Raw genomic sequence first — 20799 nt, 5'->3', positions numbered from 1 at the left:
GCCCCGGCGGCGTCGCCTGGCGCTTTGGAGAAACTGGCTTTGTTTTCCGTGGCCGCTGCAAACATGTTTTTGCCTACGCAAGGGCGCTGGTCGTCCCCGCCGGTGCACCTCGTTGCTCTCCTAGGCTTGTCTTCGGAAAGGAGCGGTCTCCAGGTGGTGCCGCCTTTCAGGGTAGCGGCAACGTGAGAAACCTGAGTAGGCTGTGTTGGCCCCGAGCTCGGAAGGGAGCATTCATGTCTGGTTTCAGGAGTTTTCTGCAGGCATTAGTGCTCCGTGCTCTCCAAACTCACAGGGTGGGTAGCAAGTTGCTTGTTTTTCTGCTCCACCCTGTGTAGCACTTGCTTGACACTACCTAACTCAACCCCAAAGGGGCAGCGATTAGGAAAATGGGGCCCTGGAGATCTGCGATATTTATTTTTCAGAGATATATAATTGCAAAAAAGCTCTTCTCACAAAGAAAACTTTTAAAATTCATGGGAGCCAGAAGAAAAAGCTGGAAAATACATTACCTGGATGCTTTCTCCTAAAATCTAGTTTCCTTTTATTAGTAGCTTATTRACTCATACGCATGCTGTGGTGTTTAGGAGATGCAGTTGATGTTTGCAGCGCAGTTTTTAACCTTTCCATCTGAATGCTGGCTTCTTTCAGGGCAGGCAGTTGCTACCTTGGCAGGTATTGTGCTCTCTTTGTTAGCTGTGGTTAGATTATCTTCTCCATACCCTTGTTTGATGTAGCATTTTGACCCCATGTGTTCRTCAGCGTGAGGTGATGGTATCAAAGCGGGAGGCAGGCTTGTGATAAGGGATGTGTTGACCTCAACTGTTTGGCAGCTGCGCTTTTCCTTGGTATCAGAAGGCAGCAAGGCCAACCTCTGTTAAGTTTAAAGAGAGCTTGATTTCTTTAAAGCCTATGGAAACCACTGGAAACTTGCACTGTCTGTCCCAAGTTTTCAGTACTGAAATTCCATTTATTTACATGTTAATACAAAACCTTTTCTAGTTTGTGCTATGTCCAACTATCAAATCTCACCTTTTCTCAAGAGGAATTTTAGTTATTTTTGAATACTGCTTGTTGTATCTGATACTTAGGTATTTGAAATGTTTACCTGTGCCGTATTTATTCAGCTGATTTAAGAAATAATTCTAGATTGATCTTCCTAGAGAACTAGAGATTTTTTTTCTTCTATCATTTGAATTCTAGCCTTTCCCTTGAAGAGAAAAACTAATAATGCATTGATTTCAAGTTAATGTACAATGCTCTATATCTTTATTACTAGTCCTGGCAGAGCAAGCAGTGTCTTAATCAGTTCAGTATATATGATTATATTGCATGCAGATTTTAACACATTTAAAATAGGTTTTGTATATGTGTGTGTGTTTTTATATATATACATGTATATTTGTATATACATGTGATATACAAACATAAGGATGTCTAGTATTACAGTGTGTCTGTCTTTCATTGTGGAGGGCAGAATAGGCTATGGTAATACCAAATGCATTTCAAGATGCTTTGAACATTCTGTAGTGKTTTTTTTTGTTTGTTTGTTTGTTTTTAACCTGAGATTCCATTAAGATTACAGCAGCATTTTCCAAAAATGCTGCATGTTTGGTCTCTCGCATGTCTGACTTAGTTGTATCAGTAAACAGATTTTGGCCTACGTTACTGTGACTTGTTGCTAAACCTTAATGTACGTCTGTGGGGTATTCATAAAAGATGTATATGGTACACATTCAACTATCTTTCAGTATTCCAAGGCTCGCCCAGCATTTATGGCACCAGTTGGAAATTACAGTAAATATTTTTGGAGAATTCCAAAGGGCGTATGAGAAATAATTAGATTTTGCCAGGTCACAGCTGCTTGAGAATACTGAAAAGTTTTTAATATGCTATCATAAGTGTATTTTTGACTGCCTTCTTATATACAAACTCCTTAAATACACTTCTTAAGAACATGGTTAGCCTTTGAAATATTCTTCACAACAAACTGTTGTAGAACTATTTCAGAACTTGAGCACATTCTTATATTCAAAATGTACAAATTCAAGGCCTCTCGAAAACCAAGAGAATTCAGGAACTGCATTAAAAATGATGGAATTACTCTTATGTGGGATATAAAAATATGCATAGGTAATATAAAGTATGAAACCTTTGCAACATAATGAGTTCTTTTAATTGAATTTCCTGATTAAAATAGTCTCTTCACCTATATTTTGTATATAAAATTAATTAATGCTCGTGACATGGAGATTAAAGTTGTTGTCAGACCTATAGGGAAATTGCATTTGGAAGATGTGGCAGCTTTGTTAACACTTAACGGGCTCAGAGAGTTGAAAGGATGGTATATTAGACATCCAGTGTATTGAGACTGGGTTAATGTTTTCCAAATAACTATAATGCAAGCTTATAACATACATATGTAAGGTGCTATTAGGTCAAAGAGATAATGATGCTTTTTTTTTTTTTTTTTTTTTTTTTTTTTTTTTTCCCTGTAAGCACCCTGCTGGTATGATAAGAATCGCAGTTCTAGGAACTGCCCTTAGCCAAAGGTTGACCTGAATGACTCTTGCTGTGATTTGTGGGGCATTTTGGATACCCTTTATTCTACTGTAAATTGAGTTCCAGACATAAACATTTATGGGCAGTACCTTTATGAAATGTTAAGAAACCAAATGCATTGACCGGGAAGTGAAATCTGAAATCACTCATTCTCTGTGTAGAAGACAGAGAGCTGTCTTCCAGAATGGAACGGAACTGCTTCTTCTTTGAGCTTCTCAGGAATGGATACCAGTTAGATAAAGCTGGGAATAATAGTTTGATATTCAGTGTGGTACTTCGAAATAAATGTTTGTGGTTTTTAGCTTTATTTTTTTTAATCAGATTATATTGATTTTCAAGGCAGGCTGTCCTAAATACAAACTAGGCCTTTGTTTTTTGTAGAGGCATCTAAGAAAAGAAAACTGTGTACATACATGAACTTTGGTATAATGTATGTCCTTTCAGATTTTCTGATGTTACTTAATTACAATTTCTTAGGAAATAAATATAACAGTTTATAAGTGTAATAGAGTTTGATTTTTAAATGATCTGAATATTTAAAATTAGAATTTGATTTTGAAGAAATTTCTTCAAAAGGAATTATCTGTTAAATTCAGCTTTTGGCATTACATACAGACATAGAGGAACTCATGAAAGTTTATGCAGCAACTCCGTGTCTAATATGACAAAAATGAAGAAAGTAATCATGCAAGACAGTCCACAGTAGGACTAAAAAAATATGAAGAGTCTAAAGCTTGTGTAGAATTAGTTGTGCGCAAGTGTGCTGCTTTTTTTTTCTCTGACAGAGGAATATTTGAGAGGTAATAGGTGTAATTCTAATTATTCTTTTGTCTGTCTTCAAGGTCCAGGAGATTAAACCACTGCACCTGTGTTTTCTGCTATTCCTTTTCATCTTCTCTCCCTGTTTCTCTTTTCAACTCTCATTAGTAGCCCCGGGGAAAAACCCTGTCAACTCAGAGGGACCCCTGATGCAACAACCTCTCTATTTTTCCTAAGGGAAATAAACTGTTTTTCTTATGAGATTGTGTGCAATCGATAGCAAAATTATATAACTTAAAGGGCTACATTGAATTGCAAGTCTACGAGAATACTGTTTATTTGATTGTTTACAGAATATATAGAAATGGACAGAGTGAGCGGATTGGGTAAAGACTATACTAAGGAAGTTCATTCCTAATGCTGGTTGCTTTTTGTATATAGAAGACTTTTTTCCCTGCTTCTAAGCAAAACTACCGTGACAAAGTTTTTAGGAGAGATTGAAGCCAAATCTTTCAAAAGTACCTATAGCATTTTTTTGCATCTAAACTTGACAAAGTAAGTGATGCTGTTGGATGAGAACAAGCTTCCTATACACTTGATGTAGGCTTTGAAAGATCTCTACTAAACGTCCATTAAAGGAAGGAGAAATTCTRCTTTGCCTAAATAACCTTGAAGACTTTAACTGTGATTGTTAGTAATGTCCAGTATGTTCCAGGAAGAAGCTTGTTGAAGACAATCTGCCAGTCTTCTCTCTTGTATATATTTCTTGTACTGACAAATTCAAGTTTTTATTAATAAAGCCAATACTGAGCAGAACAAAGTGGTAAATGCATTTTTATGGTGGTATACCTATCTCTATATAAGGGCTTCTTGTAGTATGGAAACACTTAAAAATAAAAGAAAAAATTCCTGAAAAGGTGAAAAATTCTGGTGCAGTGGTGGTCTTGGGCTCTTTTTCTTGGAACTTTAACTGCTGTTTATGTAACAACTGCCAAAAACTAACCTTTAAGAGAGATATGGAAGTCCATGGTGATTTGTTGCTTACTAAGAAGGGACTTGGAATGGATCCTCTCCTTACTGCTAGAGTGTCTGTTCGTATTTCCCTTGGTGGTGCCTATATATGTAAACTGTTAACTAATCCTGTTGTTGACTCTTTAGATATAGCCAGATGTCTGCCTGTATTTATGTTTTCTGTTGGTTTCATTAGGTCTAGCAGGTATATATCTGTTTGAAGATCAAGTTTGTTTTCTTCATTACCTGARAAATTGAGTTTTCAGGAGACATTTTGGGTGAAAAATCTTTTTTGGGTGTTGGAAGTTAAATGCCAAGTACAGAAATGCTACCGTGAGTGCACCTAGCTTACAAGTGATATTGAAGGATGTGGATGAAGTGAGGATCATTTCATTTTGATTTAAAAAATTAAGACCAGCTCTCACATTAAATACTATAACTTAAAATGAGTCACTCAGATATCTTCACAGAGGAGCTAATATTCCTTGATGATGGATTTTTATAGTGAAATTTCCCTTTTTCTGGAGTAGAAGTTTAAACAATCCACATAGTTAAAAGACTAGTTTTATTGGTACATAGTTTTCATAAATTTCAGTTCTTGATCGTTATTTTCTGAAAGTTTGAAATTCACTCTCATTTTTTCAAGCTTAGTATTTTCATGTCCCTGAAACTGTTTTTCTCCTGCTCTTTTCTTTTTGTTTTTACTTCTTGATAGCCCCAGAGTTTTTGTAGCATCACTCTCCTCATCATCGTCAGTCTCTTTCTGCTTGTCTTTCAGTGTCTGCCTTGCCTCTTATCCAACCTTCTCTCCTCCTATTGCAATGTGCAATAGTTGTTCTTCAGCACGTCAAACACATGCAGGCACTTCTACATTTCAACTCTTTATGTATTGATATTCTGCTATATAGAAGCTCTTTTTATGAACTCTCTTCTATCATTTTATATGTTAAAGAGTTTCCTACCCTCTTTCCTTCTCCTATTGGTGGAAATTAGCTAAGCACTTCCATAAAGATCCAGTCTTGTAAAGTTATGGTGGCCAAGTTCTGTGCAGAGATACACTAATTTGAATGTTTAGCATACATTGTAACTTAGGACAATTGCCTAGATACAGTGGTGGTGAAGGCTTTGGGTGAAAGTTTGATTTCTCTAATAAACTACCTCCCTGCTGCATGCAAGTCAATCTCCCCGAAGCATCAGCGTGCTCTTTCAGCCAAAGTACCACTCCCATTGCTTGCTTGCTTTGTGTCTAGTCAGTGTTAACCTGTAGCAATAATTTGCATTATTTGCATTTGCTAATTTGCTTGTATAACATCTAGTTTTGAAATTTGAAAGACTGAGTACTAGTGTTGCATGTATGAGTAACTCAGAAGTGTTTATTCTCAGGAAGGACTACGTTTGCACTGTTTGAATAGATTTGTTTAGTTGTAAGTAGGGGCGATTATTCTATATTCAGTAAGAAAAAGCATTTCAGAAATGGCTTTGCATGTCAGGCTTTAATGCCGTTACACAACTCATTAGCAGAAAGTTATAAATCGATACCATGATTTAAAATGAGTTAAGAAGTTTGGAATTTCCCTGGCCGTGAGGAGTTAGATTTGATGAGACTCTGATTCAGAGGATATGCGGCAGAAACTTTCTCAGTTGTGAATGCTAGATACAGAGTGGCTTGCCTGAGAATCATCTCCAACAGCATCATCTGTATGAGTTAATGTGGTAGTTAGCTTGTCTTTAGCATCTGCTGGCTGAATGTGATGCAAAGAACTCCTTAATCTAAACAAAAATAAAAGGTAGTTTATAAGATTCATTTCTTTGTATAAGAAAAAAAATTGTATTCGTTCACATTTACATTTCCAAGCTGTGCATTATTAATCCTGATTTCACCTTTTACCAGTGAAATTTTGTGTGGAACTTACCTAGAAAATAAAAGTGTATCTCCTTCCCGAAGTGTTGGCATACTGAATCGAGTCATACTGTTTTCTTAGAGTGTCAGAAAGCATGTTCATGTTGAGGGTTTTCTGAGTGTTCTAGAGCAGCCTCTTTTCATTTCTTACCCATGTCCCAGTTGTAAAGGCCAGAGAGAATGGCAAGTAACATCGATGTATGGAGAGTAAATGCTAGTAAGCATTTGCCAAGAGCTTGTTGGTAAAGCAAGGAAGTGAAAAGAAGGCCTGAGACTCAGGAGCTATTTTGAACAGGTAATGTGTGTGTGTTATTTAGTTAGTATCCTTTGCTGCTACTGAAGATGAAATTTCTTGAAGTGGTGAGAGGCCAAGTTTCATGGGAATTTGGTTCTGAAAGTCATTTAAAGCTTTGTATCAGGAGCAGTGTTCTACAATTTTTTTTGCCCTTAATCCATCCTAATCTCCTTCCTCAAAGTTTTTGTTCTTTGGCCTTCTGTGGACATGTACTAATTGCTATTTCCAATCTGAAAGCCTCTTGGTGGGGAGCATTGGAAATCATGAATAAAAGCAACCTGTAGAAAATCATGGGAGAACTCCAGCTTTGTGACTCAGGAGGATGAAGACATGTTGGCTGAGCGGCAGGTGGATGTTGTCTTTTTCAGTTGCCCGATGTGACAGGACAAGAGGCAGTGGGCAGAAATTGAAGCACAGGCAGTTCCGCCTGAACGCAAGGGGGAATTTCTTCACTGAGAGAGAGAGAGAGAGAGAGCACTGGAGCAGGTTGCCCAGAGAGGTTGCAGAGTCTCCTTCTCTGGAGATCTTCAAGGCCTGCCTGGATGCAACCCTGTCTAAGGTGCCCTAGATGACCCTGCTGAGCAGGGAGATGGGACTAGATGATCTCCAGAGGTCCCTTCCAACCTTACCGATTCTGTGATTCTCTGTGGCAGAGCATGATGTGCAGCATGTAAGAGAGCTGTGTTGTGCCTGAGATGGTGATAGCAGGGGCTCTGTTACGAAAACAGAATCCGTCCGATTACATCTGAACTGTTCAGAGGAGAAGTAGGAGACCGCAAAAGGCAGGATGGAAGTTTTGAATTACCACAGCTGCCATTTGCCAAGACTTTCATCAAGATCTTGTATTTTCTTCAAGATCTTCATTTTTCCTCTCACCTTGAAACACTTAAACTAACAAAAGCAAAACAATTCCTTCCTCTTCATATACCTGATATACCGTATTTTTATCTCTCCTAGAAGTAGTCTATATTGTAATAGCTTAATGTCAAATATGGTGGCAGGAAAAAGGTTTCAAAGGTACTTGACAGTCTCTCCACGTGCTCCTCCGCCCTAAAACCCACGATTCTTCAGCAGCATTCAATGCCACAAAGTTAATCTTCCTTCCCTTTGGAGAGGAGTTTGAGAGGAGAAGCATGCACTCTGTCTGCCAGTAAGCAGAGTAAAGGCCTATAGTGCAGTCTGTAGTATTGGTGATGCCGTAGGCTTGTAATAGAGAGGCAGATAGAGAGATCAGTGGTATTTGCTCTTGAAGGTGGTTTGGCTTTACATTTCTTGGCATTGTAGTTTTGTCTCTGGAAGGATACACATCCAGAATATAAATCAACTTCTAATTATCGTGTATTAAAATATAACTTGTGGGTGCAAAACTCTTTTTTTTTGTATATGGCTGTGAAAGCAAATGCTATTAATAGTGTCAAAGGGCAAGTTGGACTTACAGTATGAATTCAGAATGCTATTTTTGTGCTTCTAATTAAAGCTTGATTTTTATCTGTTTGTAGACAGCTAATCTTTCAGATTCTCACACATGGAACTTGTTGCTCTGCTATTTAATTTCCAGTTATTACAAAAAAAAAAAAATCTTAATTTGAACGAAACAGACCTAATCCCCATTTTTTTTCTTTCCCCTCTCCCCTCTCTTCCCTCCTTTTCTCTTCCCTTCCTTTGTTCCTTCCTTTTCTTAACCTTACCTTAAAAGTGTTTCTTTAAAATCAGACATTGCTAAAAACACCAGAGGTACCTAAATTGACACCTTGTTTATAGTTATTATATACCTGCTGTTAATGCTCTAAACCTTTGCTTTTGTGCTTTTAGTGTATTAAAAACAGAAATCTGCCATGCAAAAGCCAGTGGGTGCATTGCCCCAAATCCAAAAGAAGTTTAGGAAGAACTGTTAAAACTGCATTGTGAAATTACTTTCATAAGGAAATATGAACTTATCTATAGCATATTCATAGGTGAGGGATGAAAGCTTCCTTTGTTGTTTGTTAATTAGCATTTGAATTTATTTTTATTTTATGTTACTTTATTGTTCGCAGCTCTAACAAAACCTATTTCACTTCACCATTTTCCCAGAGGATGTAGAGAGAACTCTTGATTGCAATTGTAAATTCTCTAGTGAACAAGTCATGATTGCTATGGATTGTTCAACCAGAACCATTCCGGGGCAGCTCTGTACTCTCTGCATACAGTGCGACCTAGAAGCGTATAACAGAAGGGGACCCATGTTACTGAGTTGAGTTCCCCGATACCCCAGGCAAGCACATCTAAAAATGGGCTTTGACAGTATAGCTGAGCTGTTACAATGGTCGGCTGCTAGCACAGAGGGCAGTCCTGTCTCCTGCTTTGTATTAATGCTTGGGCTTGACTGATCATTTAGTGAGCCAGTTCAAGGAACTAAACTGCCAGAAAATGAACCTCTCCCCTCCCCCCACCCCCCTAAAATGAAATATTTTTTCCTGGTATTACTTTTTTGAACCAGCTTGTGATGGAGCCAGACAAGTGCTGGTGTCTGTGCCACCACAAGACTATCCTCTTCCACTGCAGTTTGACTATTAGATAAGACTAGTTGCACTGTAAAGCTGAAGCTGACTTATGAGATCTGCTTTAACAATCTYGCCAATATGCTTTAAAGAAAGATAAGAAAGTAAAGTTTTAAGCCTCAGTAAGGACTGTATGTTGTGTTCACAGGTTTAATGGAAGCTCTGTGTATGTGAGTATGTGTGGGGAACAGTTTCAATAGAATATGTCAGCTGGAAAAGCAGATGATCCAGCTCTGAATGACAGCCAGTGACAGTGCACACCAAAAATTGCTGCTGGCTCAGTTTCATTTGTTTATTTATTTACTCCACCATTCTGTGCTGCCTGCAAAACAACTGTAAAGCAGTGCTGAAGCTGTAGCTAAGGTCTTCCACCTACCATCACCGTTCAATAATTGCTTTAACACTTCTGCCTTAAAGCTGTTATATAAACTTGTTCTTAGAAAATGTGCATGTTTGGCATATGCAGCTATCAACTTTCTTAGGGTTTTAGCTTGTCATGTTACTACAAGAACAATCTCTTCTTTGCTTTTTAACTTCTGAAACTAAACAATACCCAATTCTTTCCGTAACCTGTAATGTCATTTACTTTATTTTTGAAAGTGATGGATATTGTAACATGCTAGGACTGTTAGAGCAGAATTGCGTTGTTGTTTTCCCAGTTATCTTAGGGATTTTAATACATTGGTACAATGCCTTTTTGAAGGGACTATTGGATTGGCAAGGAATCTGGCAGTTTCATCAAATTGTGTGGCAAGTGTTCATTTTGTCTTGACCAGCAACCCTTTGCTTTTTTGTGATGTGGTGCTTATGCTCTTTAAGATTAGAAGTAGAAACAACCTCTTAAAATTGTTGACAAATTGTGTAGCATTAGTTCTGTTAGTCACCTGAACATCAGGCTTGTTACTTTGGTATTTCCAAAGACAGTACCATGCATGAATCCTATGTAACTAAATACGAAAAAAGCTGAGCACTTTGTATCTAAAAGTATTTAGGGCTTTTTGTCTTCTTGGAAGTTACTGGAATTGACCATCACTTGCTTTTGGAATTCCTGCTGGAAAAAAACATGATATTAATRCCGATGTGTCTCCAAGGTCCGCCAGAGCACACTCAGATTTGCTGACCCAGAGAGCAAGGAGAGATACTATGTGTTTATGAATTTTTACTTCAGTTAGTAAACATGTTGCTGGGTTGTGTTTCCTGTTTGCAGCAAAAGCAAAAGGTAATGAGAGTGAGGGCAGCTCTGCAGCAAAACTGTAACTAATTTACAAGAAAAATGATGAGCCATTTCTGTAACAGACACTGACCTGTTGCTGGCCAGTGAAGTGTTATACCTTTCCTCTTTGAAACTAAAGAAGTTTAATGTTTTTTACCTGAAAACTTTCTGAATCTATGCAATAGCTCTGTAATACTGTAGATATGTGTGTGTGTGTGTGTGTGTGTATATATATATATATATATATATTAATTTCATGTCATAGCAGAAATGTATTGGCTGGATTATATGGTTGAGTCCTTTCAGGATTGTTTCAGAAATGGGTATTGTAAATTTTGCAGGCGTTTGTATGTTGTTTAGGAGACAGATGTTATTTGACATCTTCAAGTCATTTGACTTTTCCACATGAACAGTAAGAATACTCCAGACAAGGAGGACTTGAAAAGCTGTGTTGCGAATTCCTCTCTCATTGCTTGTCAGCTCCTTTTCCTCTTTCTGAGCAGCTTAGTCATCCACTTAGTGGAGTTTCTGCTTTAATTTAGATACTTCAGGCCTGTGCTTTGGGTCTATTATTTGCAACAAAATTAACAGAATATACCTTTCTAAAATTTAAAAGAATGCCTTTGTAATAGATACATTGTAGCAGAGAAAAGGAATTGGTTAGAAGTGCAGGGGTAAATGTTCTGACAGAATAAGAAAAACGGTGMCATTTAAAACAATAAGGAAATATTCTATAGCTTCTAGAAATATTTTTATAAATGAGTGTGACTGCTTCCCTGTGAGTCTGTACTCTGCACATGTGTGCATGTATGTTCCTTACATCCCAAATAAGTTTGATCAGAGAGGCTAGTTTCAGGCAAAAATGTTGTTAGGGGAGTATCAGCCCTTGAAATGGCAACTATCAAGAGATTAGAAGTGACTGAAAACAAAATCTTGTAAAATAAATTCTAACATAATTATAACATAATTTGCTGCTGCTTTTACTCTGCTGTGRCATGATTAAGTACTGAATTTGAATCAGTTTTCTTAAAAAGAAAATGCTTAGTTTCATTCCACAGCACGGTTGGTAGCTAAATAAAAGTTCAGACTGGATTTTTTTAGTCCTTTCCTCACAGAGAAAGAAAAATGTATGTAAAGTCTTTTGTATTTTGCAGAGAGGAAGTTTAGCACAATAGGCTGTTGGAGGAAAGCAATTTTGATCGTCAGTTTTCTGTACTACTTATTACAACTCTTCAGAACTCGGTTTTAATTAAATTTTAGGGATAAAGGACAATAGCGTGCGCTAAGGATGGCGAGTCAGCTTAAACTTAGAATTTCCTGGCTTTTATCCATTTCTGTGCAAACTCAGTACTACTTAAAAGTATGACTTCAGACATGATTCACTTGTATAGAAACTAGTAACTGTTGAGGTTTTAGATTTTCAAAGAATCAGTCTTTTGACTTACAGAGTAGGTATTTGTTTATCGATGGGACATAGGAATGTTGCCCTCCCACTCCGTGCAGATTTGYCGAGTTGTGTGGATTTTTTTTTTAACAAAGGTTTAGCAAGTTTGCTAGTTTTTTGTTATTTTAAAATTAAAATTACTGTACAATAATTTCAAAAGAATGCTTTATTAAGAGCCAATGCTTTTCAGCTCTTAAATGAGGAGTCTTTACAACCATGCTGTTTTCTGTCAGATTCAGAGAGGACAAAAGGAATCTAAGATACTATCACAACATACAGCAGGATCTGCTGAATAATGGAGGGTGTATAACCTCTCAATTAATTTTTTGTATCCAGGCTAGCACAAACACCCTTGGAAAGACATCTGATCTTCAAAGGTGACATGAAGAGCCTAATACCTATCTTAAATAAACTGTTGTATGATTACTCTCCTAACTACCCTCACTATTAAAATCAGTTCTCTCTAGTTTGTGAATTAGTCTGGCTTTATTTGGTTTTGACATTCTCTGCAAAATCAGTGTGATACTTTATGAAAGTTCTCATACATTCAGATTTTTAATGGCTGCAGATATATCACTTAACTTTCTGTTGGATATGTGTACTGATTATATTCCTTAGCTTGGCACCAGTGAAGCAAATTTGCTCAGTCTTAATTTCTTCCTGTAGAGGTTTTCTAGAGCTTTTTTAGACCCATTAACGTGTTTTACACAGCATGGATACAGCTATAACAGTTACAGCTTCAGCTGGTGCTCTACAGATCATTTTAATTCTTTGGTGACTGCATCCACACCTCTGTGTAATTTTTGTCATGTTTTCATTTCAGATTGGCAGTCTAAAGACTTTTTAAACAAGTTTTATAGAATGCTTTTTCTCAGACATAGCTAATGTATAACAAAAGAAAAATGAAAAAAGCTGTCTTATGGGAAGCTTGGAATTTTCTTTCTGTATTCTTTAATAATCACAATCCTACCTTAGAAGCCTGAACTTGTACTCCTGCATTTTTATTAATGAAAGAGCATTGCCATCTCAGTGTCTGCTTCATGGGGCATGTTATTTATTAGATAATGGAACCTTAAATAAAGTAGATGCATTTTGAAGGATGTGAAAATACAATATTGGCATAGATTTAATTTGCCTTTTACATAAGTATTTTTTAAATAATATTTTTCCTTGAAAATAAGTTCACATAATCAGCATACTGCACATACACATACTGCACAGGTACATAATATACATAATATATATGTGCTTGTGTACATATAGCACATACATGACTTCATTTTAGCTCAGCAGCAGTGATTACCTACATGAGTGTAAAGTAAAAGTTTATCAAGCAGAGTCCTCTTCTACAGCACAGGAGAGTCATTCCTTGGCCTAGCATGGAAAGCAACAGACATCATTGTGCAAGATATAAGGCTACTGATTATGTGAACTTATTTTCATGTACCTGTGCAGTATGTGTTTCTCAAATAATGAGAGAAATTTTAAAAAATTGACACAGTAAATCAGCACATGATTTGAAGTACTTCTGTATCTATTGGCTTTTTAGTTGGTATTTTAGATTAATTTTATGGTTCTACCTGGTATGGGTTGGTATATCTAAAACTTGAAAAGCTTTCAGACTTACAAAAATATAACTGTAAATTGGCTAACTTTAATCTAGAACTAATTTTCATTCACTAAATTGTAAACTAGTTGAAAATGGAGGCTCCTGTGAGTCTTACTGACACATCCTTAAAGTGAGCATTGCTAGTTTCATAGTACATAATTGTATAAACAATATTAATAAGCCTAATTAATAAGACTGTAAATATTTGGATTGCTATTTGTCATAGCATTTTGTTAGGGCAAGTTCCTATACTTTATTCTAATTGAAAGGCATATGCTGCTTTTACAGGGATGTTCAGAATCAGTATATTCTGCCTGCTTATTCCCACTCATTTTCATGAATCATTTGAAAAGGGATGAAGGAAACAACTGACAATTTTATGAAATGCAATCCCAGAAACACATTTATAAACACTTTCAGAATTATCCCTTTCCACTCCTCCTCTCAAAAGCTTGAATTGACAATAAACTTGATGCGAGAATATGAAATTGATACCAGCTGCCCATTTTTTCCTGTGTCTGTGCTGTAAATGCTGCAGGAAAGGTTGTTGAGTAATTTTGCTCAATCACAGATTATATATTGCTTTTCCTGAGACCAATTTTCTACTATAGACAACAAAAGCTCCAGCATTTTTTATTCTAATAGCTGAAAAATTATTTCAGCTAGTCTTGCTTATCGTATAACAATAAAGCTTTAGGGCAATTGACCTGATGACTTTAATTCCCAGGAAACTGTCACATTTCTTCTTTATTCTTTTGTTCAGCCTAACAATGCGACCCAAACCACTGCTGAGCTTTAAAGTTTCTCAGCGTTGTAAGGTCAAGCTTYGGTCGCCATAGTTACCGTTCAGCTCCGCGGGTCAGAGGGCAAACAGATTAATGATGTCTGACACATCCTTAAACGGTTCTTACACCGCGTGGCCATGCGGTAAGCAGCTGAGCATATTTGATACGGCAAAGGCCGCCTTAAGTCTTGCTGATGGGAGGCTCTTTGGAGGTATCGCATGGAAAGGTCTTTTCCGCCACGCGGGAACGCGCTGCATCGAGCGGCGGGCTGCTTCGGCTCACGCTGTCCGAGGAGCATCGCGGCGAGGGGAAAAATAGCTGCTGCGACTCCGTGCCTTCCTTTCTGGTTATCTGATTCTTTTGTCCACGATTCAGTCCAGTGGTTAAAAGCCACAGAAAAGTAAAAGCCACAGAAAAGATATGAAATAGTAAGCTGGGAGAATATATTAACAGTGTTGATGAAATACTCGCTCTTTGCCTTGCAGCAGTAAGATGACACATGACCAGTAAGTAGTGGTGTATACTTGCTTTTTGTTAGTTATTCATAAAAGTCCTTCTTCATATGTATAATAGACAAACATGTATTGAAAACATATCTAGGTTCTTTCTCTACATCGTGAGACTTTTTAAATTGAAACAGGAAGGACGGTTCACTTAATGAATTACGCAGGTTCCACATGGAATAGGCCTGAGTAGTTTTGTCTAATGTCGCACATTTGTGTCAGTTCAACAAGACTAAGCAGCTATAGGATCATTTTAATTTAAAAGCAAGAAGCTCTTCCCTTTATAATAGTTTTTGCTTCACACACCTGCACTATTATGCTTTTTACAGAGAATGAGGAATGTTCCACTAAAATGAGGAGCCGTGGATTATCTTATCTTACAGCATCATTATGTTAGACTGAAGGGAAAAAAAACCCTAGAGCAGTACTGTCATACTCACTGTCTGAATATCTTTAGTAACGCCCTGATTCTGAAACACCATCTGTGTGAAACTAAGCCTTCCGTGAATTGGTACTTCAAACGGAAAGCCGACTAATGGCATGTTTGAGTCACCAAAATGAATGAAATGAGTGAAAAGCAGTTCATCCTGAAGTATGTAAGCAAAATGAACATTTTTCATTACACGTATTCTTCCCTTCATCAAAATCCATTATCGATTCATCATTGTGATAGTCGACTGCAGGAAAATAGGGAGAGTGGATTTGAAACTAATTTGGTCGAAGAGCGGAGGTCAGAGCCTCTCTCCAACTTGGTGTGCTGCTTCTGGCAGCTGGCAGAGTAGCGTGGATCCCGGGAGGGCCTTCCCTACCTGCAACTTCTTCACCTCCTTTTCATGTGACCAGCAGAATCACATGGTATTTTCTTTTCGACACACTGGAAATAATTGTAATGGAAGAATTTGGAAACCAGATGATGAGCAAAAAAGATACTGATCTGTCAGGGCTTATTCTCTTCTGTCATATTAGTGGGAAAACAAACAAATATTTTCTATATTTCAATCATTAACATGTTACTTCTGCCTCTAAAGGGTGGAGTCCTAGGTTTTTTGTTAGTTTTCCTAAGCCTATTTTATCCTAATGTTTGGTATATAAAAGATTTCATTCCTTTTAGGCTGAAGTTTCATGAATGCAAAGTTGTCTTTATATAATATTAATGAAGAGTGAGCTTTAAACAATTTTGTTGTTGCTCTAAGGGAAAAGGAGGGATCCCTTATTTTCTGATTTTAACTTTTCAGTCCAGTATGATATATTACAGCCTGTTCTGATTGACTTGGCCCAATGTAAAGTTTCCTTTTCTTCTGTCAAACGTTAATACAGTACTTGACAAGTAAGTGTTATGCTCCTTTCGTTCTGTTCTTGTTGCCCTTCTCCCCCAGGGCCAAATGGTTTCACTGATACTCTTTCATCCTTCTCTGTGAAAACACTCTGTTTTATCACCCGTTTTTTCAGTAAGTTTCAACTCCTTCAAGTCCTCTGTGGTATAAATTCTTCTAATTTTACCAGGGTTTAGGAAGCTTTCCCACATGAACTTAGCTTAAGAAGTTAACTGTTTTTTTTTAAAGACTCTTTTTTTTAAAGTCTCTTAAGAGTAACTCATTTTGCCTTACGTTTGGGAAAACTACAGACTTTCATGTATGTTACACACCTAGATGTACTAAATTCTGCACCACTGTAACATAGCCTGAGGCATAAAACCAAACTGGAAGTGGATATCCACATGCAGTAGACCAGGGTGAAAGCTGTGAAAGCAGAAAAGGAATTTGCATTGACAATAAGTTGTTGCTAGAGCACTATATATTAAATGAATGAGACCTTGCTACTTCCTGTGGAATAGTGCTGGTCCTTGTACTCCTGCCATCCTGGGACAGTGAGAGCTGTTTTCAGTGTTGTCTTTTTAATGCAAAAATGCTCTGCAGCAAGATGAAGAAAGAGAAGCAGCAGCTGCAAACTCATGTTTCCCTGCAACACTGTACATCTTTCAGTGCCTTATCTATAGAACAGCTAAACAAAGTTATTTCTTAATGTGGCGAGTACTGAGCTCATTTGTTTCCCCTGGGAGTTGTCAAATATGGTGACTGGCATTTAACTAGGCTGTGATCTATTGACGATCAGGAGTGACACTACTCYTTACGATCATTATTTTGAATCAGTTTTATGTGATTGACCAAATCACATAAATAATTTAAAAAGCCTTTATAAACATTAGCCAGCTACTGAAATGTGTCTGTGATGTGGGAAAATGCAAGTGTGACCTCATTTTATATTTATATGGATTTAGGCTTTGGAATACAAGTTGTGTGGTAGGTCATCAAGACTCTGAAATCACTTGATTTCTAGAGCCTTACTGTGTGCATTTCACACATGTCACATTGATGTTAGTATCATTCGTAGCTATGTCTGAAAGTATGTTATTCTTCCATAACACTGGAAGAGAAAGGAAAGACTTTATTTCCGTGTCCCAGGGATGAAGAATTAAAGGAGTTTGAATATTCTTGATCAAGAGTTGACTTCATTGGAAGCAGACTACCAGAACCTGATAGAACAATTGTAGAAAGGAAACAAAACAAAATAAAACAAAATATTCCCCCCCCCAAATTGCAGAAAATACAGTAAGAGGAAAAAATATATTACAGTGATTTCTGGCTGTGAATTTTGGTACCATATCCTTACATGATAACCACTGGAAACAAGCTAAACAAACTTTTGCTAAGTTGATAGTGAATTTGTTTGATAGATTTTAATTCACATGTACTTTATTGTAATCACATACTGTGATGTATTTCTTGTCTTTATTGAACACATGTATCCTTCATGGAGTCCAGTGCAAATGCTACATGAAAAATGACAGTGGAGGATTTGTACAATCTTAATTAACCTTTAGCTGTATGTAGATAATTTCTCCTCAAATTTAGGAGTGTGTGTTCTGTAATATTTGTGTGTGGGAGATTAGAAGTTTGGCACTGTGATGCTCTGTGCTCTAGTGTGGGATCCTGTACACAGGCCTGCTTCATCTGCATACTTCCACATTCTTACCTGGGGGCCTGTTTTTCCAAGAGCAGGGCACATATGTCATTCTGCATCTGCAGCTATTGGTCTTGACACTGTTTTTGCTATTGATGCCTAAGGACATCGATACCTGTCAATATGGAGAGGCATTGATGCCTACAGATTTCCACATATGTCATGTAGGACATGATATGATCTGTGTATGTTTGGGAAGGCAGGGAATAAAAGTTAATGAGAATTGGGAGAGTTAGGTGGAGGGGATGGTTTATATCCAAATAGAAATCAAAAGGTAGTCACTGACTTTTGCAGAGACATGCTGAACAAGGGGCGTGTTCAGCCTGACAGGAGCAGGGGAGCCCAACACCTCTGCAAAATCTCCACATAAAGTGACTCCCTTTATGCTGCTTAAGAGATACCTTGAAGGGACTGATAGCAGAGTACAAGGCCCATGGTTTTCCTTATCTGCGCTCTCCTGCTTTGAACAAAATCATCCTTTCTTTTGCTGCTGCTTTTAGTATAGCTCCACAACGCCTCTGTTTTTCTCATGCTCTCTTAACGTTACCTCATCAGTAGTTCTGTGTCCGAGCTTTCATTTGCAGTAGAAACGCCAATCACCGTTACTGGCCCATGTCTTCTCCTATCTTAAAGTAATTCTTCTTCCTATGGTCTTCCGGACAGCCAGTGCTAGCTGCTTCAAAGGTCTGGTTTCTTTCACGGAAATAGTTGATAGAGATGGCAATTTCCATAATCCTTTCTTGATGTTAATAGAATAGCTATGATGTATGTGAGATATAATTCTTCTGGTTTTAAATTTTCAAATATGTAAAGTTGCCTGTGTCTAGAATATTATTAGATTAGGTATCCATTTTTTTTCAATTAAAAAGTTGGGTAAGATGAGGCTGAAGACAAAGTTTCACAAAGAGAAATCTTCAAAAAATACCGAGTATTTTAATTATTTTTTCAGGCTATTTGGTTATAGGTTAACCTTATTTTGTGAAATGGAGCTGCTCAAGCAAAACTTACAGTGAATTTTAGTCTACTTCTGAAGAGCAATTTTAATGTGCTGTAATTAAGTAACTTCTGATAACTCCACATTATTGTGTACAGTTATTTTTCTTTTTGCTTGTTAAACTAAGCTTTCTCTTGGTGGCTACCACAAAGCCAATTATCTGTTTCTTAAATAAAACCCACTGCTAGGCTTATCACTGTATAAAAATTAACCTGTTTGGATAAAAAATTTCATGATTCATGTCTCTCAAAAATGTATTTGGGAAATTTGAAATGAAGACTCTTCTTTTTGATGTGAAGCACATTGTAATTGCACTGAATTGAAAGTGGACATTAGATTCTGAAGTGTATTCTCATACCAGTGTCCTAAAAAATGGGACTTGTGCAATTGCAGGTGAGGTGCAGGTGCGTGTGTGGTTGTGTACAAGTAACTTCTGAAACTGTTTACCAATTTAAGGCAAATATGACTTAAGTGATGGGGGAAACTTTAGTACCCAAGCACACTGACATGCTGTTTTTTTTAATATGAAGTTTAAAATAAACTTAAGTGTCATATCTGATCTGATTGTCTACCCTTATAAATGGTATCTGACAGTGTGGATGTAATTTGTGTACAAAAATCAAACAAATGCTTAAGGCTAGGAAGTACTACAGCTTCTATAATATCATAAACACAAGCCTAATGGGGGCTGCTTGTTCAGGCTGCCTTTTTCTTCTTTATTAGATCCTGTCATCTACTGTGCGCTATTACTTAGGTAGTATTTCATTTCAATTTCAATCATAGTTAACATCTTCACTTTTTTTAAAAAGCATCTGATATTCCTTTTAGGTCAAGAACTTGTTTAAAGTGCCCAGGAATCCTGTTTGCAGCTATATATATGGTTTTCAGCTGTGATTATGATCCTGTTTCTCAAAGGTATACCAGAGGAGAAGCACAARGGTGCTTCCTCAAATCTTGCTGAGGTCTAAGAATGGCAAAAACAAATTAGAGACTATAAAACTAATAATGGCAGATTTAGAGAAACTCAACATTTGGGAAGGGTTTGTGGCAGCCAGGTTTCCTTGCAAATGTTTTAAAATATAAACAAGTAGTGTGACATACCTTATATTAAAAAAAAAGGGGGGGAGGGGTGATTTAGAAGCGGAGGAGGTACAAGTGAGGCATTTTTCCCCTAACAGAACTGGAATAAGGTAATCACCTTAGAGAAAGCTTGAAAATCAAAATGCATAAACAAAGTTCAATTTAGTTGTATATGTATATCCTTTTAACTGAGTAGACCAAATTATTCTGATTCTTCCTCATTAGAATTTAGACTTCTTGTTTCTTAGCTGTTTATATTACCTTCCATTAACCTACATGTTTTTAGTGAAAGTTTAATATGGTCTCTGAAAATTGCTTTCATCACTTCTCAATTTTAAAATAAGTACCAACACTGGATTACCGTGTTCCTATAATAGATTAGTTTTAATCCACAATAATGTAATTCAGAATGACTGAATGCTTTTAARTGAAAGTTTAGAAGTTTAATTTTGTTTTGATTTTTGATTTTAAGAGATTTGTAGCACAGGTAAAAGTGTTGTTTGTATTGAATAGTAGAAATTGTATATTAAATTAACTTAGGATTTCTTTGCTTTTGTGGTTGAGATATCTTGTTGCACTTCAATGTAATACACTTAAAAAAGTAAATCTATAAATTGAGTAATCTGAACTTCCTCCTTCTGTGTACAGCTTGAGTTTGAATACATCTTCTGTTTTTTCAAAATCATCAGTGATGAATACAGTCTAATGATCTGAGAATGTATATATATATATATATATATGCATATATCTTAAGCATTGTTGTTTGCTGAATAATTCATGTGAAAGCTCCTCATAAAGCTTGTCATGTAATGTACCTTAGAAAGGTATTACCATCAATACCTGACATGACTTTGATTTCTACTAATGATACATAACCAGTAAGACTGCTCAATCTGCCAGTATGTATAAATCATTGTATCTGAGTGGGCAAAGAGACCACTCTATTCAGAGTTAGGGAGTAGAATACCCAAATCCATCACTGGTAAACTTGATTTCAAATTTTGCTTTGTTCTTCTGATTTAGGTCTTTGTTTATATTATATATATTATATTGGATGAGTTTGAGCTAGTAAGAGATGAATCTGAA

General features: G+C 36.9%; 1 protein-coding gene across 3 annotated transcripts in view; it reads left to right on the top strand.

Annotated features, from left to right (window-relative positions):
• Positions 1–20799, top strand: part of MACROD2 (mono-ADP ribosylhydrolase 2) — an 880037-nt gene that overhangs the window by 133433 nt on the left and 725805 nt on the right. The gene's annotated exons all lie outside the window — the stretch shown is intronic.

Source organism: Rhea americana, unplaced genomic scaffold (genome assembly GCF_003343005.1).
Source record: "Rhea americana isolate MKP2758 unplaced genomic scaffold, rheAme1 scaffold_223, whole genome shotgun sequence".
Taxonomy (NCBI): Eukaryota; Metazoa; Chordata; class Aves; order Rheiformes; family Rheidae; genus Rhea; species Rhea americana.
The sequence above is the reverse complement of the archived record's forward strand: the minus strand, read 5'-3'. Positions and strand labels throughout refer to the sequence as shown.